General features: G+C 35.9%; 1 long non-coding RNA gene across 1 annotated transcript in view; it reads right to left on the bottom strand.

The window, feature by feature from the left end:
• Positions 1 to 434: 434 nt before the first annotated feature.
• The window catches only part of LOC129656425 (uncharacterized), a 214,883-nt gene continuing 209,317 nt past the window's right edge, over positions 435 to 6,000 (bottom strand). Inside the window, exon 10 of the long non-coding RNA XR_008716353.1 lies at positions 435 to 765. This is a non-coding gene — a long non-coding RNA (uncharacterized LOC129656425). The remainder of the gene's footprint in view (positions 766 to 6,000) is intronic.

Below are 6,000 nucleotides of genomic sequence, written 5' to 3'. Positions count from 1 at the left end.
TTCCAAATTTCTTAACAGGCAAACCTAGCTTAGATCCACTAGGAACTACTTATACATTATAAATAAAATATTTATTTTTAGTAAAGGTTGAATATTTTCTCTGAAAAGTCTCCCATCTCAGTGTCTTCTTTCTTGTCATAAAATTGCATGAGCTCTGTTCTTTCAGCAAGAACATCTTCACTAGCAAAACCGAAGCATGGAGAACAAGATCCCATCCACTATGACCTGGCATTTTGATCTGCAGTTACTGATCCTCAAGAGTGCTATAGTTCATTTTTTAGAAAACCCCATGATTTCTTGGTCCAGAGCAGGAAAAGGGACACATTTGCGTGTGGGTAGCTGGAGTAGAATTCAGACATCATTTCTGGATTCTATTATTTTTTTCCCCAATTACCTGTGCTCCAAAGAGGTCACCCATTTGACTAACAAAGAGCTAGGTTCTGAGCTAGGTTTTATTTAAATGAAATTAAACACTACTTCATTTACATTTCACTTATCCACTTGCACTTCAGTTTCTCCAGACAATTTTTCTAGGTCCTCCTATTGACTCTAGTAACATCTCCACCTCAGGTACTTTTGAGGTTGAATGCACACTGAATGATTCTCCTGTGATATTTCACAGAATCACCATCCCACCTTTCCAGCATCCCCTCTGTGTTAGATTTCTTCACAATACCCAGATAACAAGTAGTCAGGGCACATCTTATTATCCAGGTTTGCATTATGGAAGAAATGGTCTGATTCTTCAAGAAGCCAACACCTTCCCTGGAGATAAAAGATAAATATATGTAAAAAATAAATAACCCATTCCAAAAATACTTTGATGGTTTAGAACAAATCAATTTGCTGTAAATATGACTTACTACAAATCCTGATAGTCCCAGCTATCTTCAAGCAGTATGAACTAAAGATGTAGAAAAGAAGTATGTAGAAGAAGTGGTTTGAAAATACCTGTGATTATGAACGAGTTCCACCTAACCAAGTCATTTATCACTTTATAGTTCTTTTATAGCAAAGTATTTCTATTCTAAGTGCAACCCTACAGCATGTCAGGAATTGAAGTGTTTGTCTAACATTTCAGTCCCCAAAAAGACTTCACATAGCTGTTAGAGCATTTTCCATACCACCTGTCTTTGTTCAGCAAGCCCTTTTAAGTCCTCTTTTCCATAAAACTACAAGATTTTCTTGAGGCTCAAGGATCCCCACACAATCACATCTTCTCAAACTTGACCCTTGCCTTTCTTTACCTGTAATTTTTTAGCGTTGCCTGAGTTTTACACGTCAAGTATAAAACACTTACAAATGACATAACAGGAAATTTAGTTTCTCACTTTATCAGTTCTGCACGTTCAAACTTCCTGGTACTGATTTCACCTTACACGCATCACACCTGTAGTTGCTTTGCATTTTATCTATATTGCACATCAACTATTACTTTGTAAAAAGTATTTTGACAGTACGGTGGAGAGTGTCTAGGAGACTTTGGTTTTAATCCCACAGAGCTTGGCACTTTCTTTCATCAAGCATAGAATAGGAATATTGAAATTGATTGTGTTCATTTTCCCGGAACTTATTATGATATGTGTGTTTTTTATTGATACATGCTCTAATTTCTTACCCTCTCAGGTCTAGAAAGGAAATTGAACTTTCAGAATTCTTTCTTTGAGAGAAAGGAAGTAATTTTATTCACGAAGCCCATTTCAGTTAGTAAAAATATCTCCGAGAGGCTGATTCCTCAGAAATTAAATGTACAATAAGTGGCCAAGTGGAAAATGGACTCTCCCATCCCCATGGTGTCCCACAGCGTAATACATTAGCAGTAGGATACGCTTCCTCCCACCAGCTTTCTCCTGCAATTGTAATTTGTCATTTTCTAAGGACTAGGCAATTAAGGTCTGAGATTCATTTTCATTGCAAATGAATAATTAGTGAATGTCAGTTTCGTGTTTTCGTAGTCCATGAAAAAGACAAAAGCAGTTCTGTTACAATACTCAACAGACTCTGCTGTGATGACGCACCAGTTCTTGGAGATGATGAACACAAAGATTATTATTGTTTTCCTCCTTAAAAGACCATCTAATCCAGTCTCATTTAAGAGTTTACTTAACATTTGTCTTCTCTGCATATAACTTTAGGAGTGTTTTGCTAATTAGATACAAGAAATATAGTCACCTCTTCTAAACATTATTTTATTTATGCTTGGTTTTAGATTTTTTTGTTTGTTTCTTTGTTTCTCCACCCCCTTACAGCACAAGGTCTCTCAAACCCCAAGCAGCTGCCATCTGGCTTGTTTTACATGACTCTCTAAGCCCATTCGAGTGGCAATATACCAGTGAAGAATAAAAACATATATATTGGATAGAGCCCAGGAACTGTGCCCAAAATAGGTTTTTAAAAGTCACTGAGCATAACAGTGGGAATAATAAGGAGGTCATAGCAGCAGCTGCTCCAGGAGCACTGGAATAATTCTCCCATCATCATGCTGCAGGTACAGTCCAGAAAGCAACGCTTGAGGCGCCTCCACTTTTTCCTTTAGTTTTCATGCCTGTCTATCACTCAATCTCAAGAACTGACAAGCACCTGGGATTCAATTCCTGCAGGATTTCATAAATTCACATTAATTTTGGTAATTTCCCAATTGTAACAGTGAGAACCTTCCCCCCAAGTTGGGCGAACTGCTTTAAAATTTCATTGCATATTCATGTATCAGCCCGTGTTATTTTTAGTCTCTAATGGAGAGAGCGGATGAAGCTTCACAAAAGATTAGTAGGAGCCTACGAATAGCTTTCTCACTTTTCTCTCTCTTCCTGAGAGGGCAGATAAGAATTCCCTTCAAAGACAATGTATTTGGTAATGAACAAAAGGAAAACTTCAAGCCACCGAGGACCTCCTTGATATGTGCAAATATCTAATTTTGGTTCTCCTCAGACAGCCTGCCACAGTGTCTGTTCACGAATTGTAAGGCGCCAGTTCATCTTAACTTTCTTTTTCCACCCCCGAATCTTTCCATTTGTATTATTTAGAGGATATGTCAGGTTTCATTATTTCTGCGTTTCTTTCTGTGAGATAATCAAGATTGCACTGGGAAAGAGCTGTATCTTAAAAAAAAACAAAAATGAGTACATAGACATTAAGTTTACTCCTTTTCAATTGCAAATCATTTATTCACACCATCTTGGTGTCTTGTAACGTTTATATTTACTGTGCTGTTTTTTTTTTAATTTTCTATTCCATTTCCCTTATTCATCCAGGAAGCTTTATAAGATTGTATAGCATGTGATATAGTGAAAAGCCCAAAATACTAGAAAATATTTTTAGAATGGAGACATTCACCAATTGACAGATTTTTTTCCCATTTTAGGCCTTATGAAAAATGGATTTCAAACTTATAAAAAATGTATCTGGAACATCTTAGTACAAGATTTTTTATTGGATTTTAGAATTCAGATCTGTGACTTAAAAGCCATTTCCTTTTTCTAAAAGTAGCCATGCTGAATTGATTTTTAAGGAGAAAGAAGGATGTAATTTGGATTTTGAACCCTTTTCTAAGGGCTTATATTTTTTTCACTCATGCTGACTTCCTTTATTCCCATTGCATCCTCATGGAGCAGGAAACTTATGTATTATCCCAAATCTTTTACAAGGATGAACCTCAGGCAGAGCTGTAAATAAGGCTTCATTTTCCTTTGTTCCATTCTACCTTCTCAGTTCTACATCTCCATTATCGATGCACTGTGGCTTTCTACCTAACGCTCTTTTTTACTATCTTGAAGGAAGGGTCTTATTATCTTATAGTATCGCCCAGAGAGCTTGCTCTTTTCTCCCTACAGAGAGTTTAAAAAAGGAAATAATCAACCCAAATGAATGGATCACTAATGGTAGAACTACAGTCATGAATGTGAGATAGTTATCTAGGAGTTGTAACTGGAAATTTTGCAAGTCTTTGAAAATGTATACAGAAGTAGGGAGAGTCCCATTTTGCTATTCTTATGAAAACCAAAAACTAAGTATTCAATCACTAACCCAAATTTTATCATCTTGAATCTCTAAATTTGAAAGTTCTCTCTCAGTTGGACTTATTCCTTCTAGGATGGCTATGATGGCTACATCAACTTCCATTAATTTTGAATGCAGTTAATTAAGTTTAAAAAAGAAAAAAATGCTAACTGAATATAAAGATGACTAGGTTGGAAACCAAAAATCCAAGTCTAGTCTGATTTGCCACTAACTAGCATTCTGACTTTTGGAAGCAACTGTGCCTTTCTGAATGTTATTTTCCTCCTCTAAAATTAGGAGTCTCAATAGTATCATTTTTAATGGTTCTGCAACAATCTTCTGTCTCAGGATTTAAATGTGGACTGTGTCTCTCTGCTAGCCATGTAATCTTATGTAATCTATTTAAGCTGTGTATATCTTACTTTTCTCATCTCTACAATGGAGATGACTGCCCTGCCTACCTTGGAAGGAATTGCATCAAATGGACTAAGTGCTTAGTTAGCATCTATTCATTTTTAGCTATTACTTAATTTTAAGAGTTACAAGTCAAGTTATCACAGATACATTAAACAGCATAACTGAAAAATGTTAATATGATTTTAGATATTTGTATTATAGCTGATTTTGTTTATCAAGTGCTTATTATGTGCCAAACATTACATCCTTCATTTGTAAATCTCATTTAATCCTCTAAATAACACAGTGTAGAAGATACAATTATCTTTATTTTACCAATGAGAAAACAAAGGCTTAGATGATCACACAGTCAAACAAATAAAAAATAATGCCAGAGGTGGTGTTTAAGAGTTTATCCCCCGGAGTTCATTCCTTTAATCACTATGCTATCCTGCCTTCCACTCTAGTCTTCAAGCTTCCATGTAGATTTCTAAACCCTAATTAAATGCAGCATGAGATCCTAATAAAAATAAACCTCTCATCTCTTGAATCATTTTTATGATCCCTATTTGATTTACATTAATTCTCTTCCAAAATTGCCAGTGGACTTTTTTGAAGATATGAACCCCACAGAGTCAAAGAGTGTTTTTAAACCACGACTCGTTATTCACCTCCCTCCGTTCCTTTCAGAATCACACATTAAGGATCAAGTTTCTTAGGAATCTCAGAGACCTATTAACATCCAGTCTGGAATTCACCTAAAACTAGATGAAGCTAATGTTGAAAAGCCTGTAAGAGCCTCATAGAAAAAATTACATCAACATGAGAACACACACACCTTCTTTTCAAATATCAGAGGTCAGAATTTTCATGCCATTGTTTTCTACAGATGGTGAAAATTAAGACATTTGAAATCACCACATTTCAATCCCCAGGTCCTCATAGGCAGCATTTCACAGGACTGGGAAAGACCATCTGTCTCATTCTCCAGATTAATTCCTTTCTTTCAGAGAAATGACTTGCAGCTACTTTTGATATATGCCCTTCATTTGAGAAGCAATTTATATTCCTTCAGTCACAGCCATCATCCACTAGTATCATGGACTGATGGACTTAAAAAGCCTAGCTTTTCATTAGTTCTGTTTGCAAGGCTAATTTTTATAGCATTGGATCATTTTACTTCCAGTTGCTCCTTTTTTCCAGGACCTTGTGTCCCACAATCACTTTTGATAGAGTAATCTATTACATATTTCCATCTAAAAGATGTGTTGACTCCCTTCGCAAAGAGAGCAGGTACTTACAAAAGCAAAAAGGTTTGTGTTTCTTGTGCTAATTTGCACAGAAAGTTCTGTGAGCCCTTTCACTTAGCAATGAAACAATTGAAGTATGAGTCTTGGAGCAGAGAGGATCAGGAATTTAGTTGCTTGTGTAACATATTATTGGCTCCTAATTTACACTGAATATATGTAAACCCTTTGCTCTGTTTCTCAAGTATCCTATTAATTGTTTACTCTTGGAACTGTTAATGCTAAATTCAAATTAGTCACAGGATCTCTCAACACATTACTATTTCTTTAGCAAAAGCCAGTGATGATAGATATAGACGGA

Source organism: Bubalus kerabau, chromosome 1, assembly GCF_029407905.1.
Source record: "Bubalus kerabau isolate K-KA32 ecotype Philippines breed swamp buffalo chromosome 1, PCC_UOA_SB_1v2, whole genome shotgun sequence".
In the NCBI taxonomy this organism is placed as follows: domain Eukaryota; kingdom Metazoa; phylum Chordata; class Mammalia; order Artiodactyla; family Bovidae; genus Bubalus; species Bubalus kerabau.
Note: the sequence above shows the minus strand (reverse complement) of the source record. Positions and strands in the feature narration are given on the sequence as shown.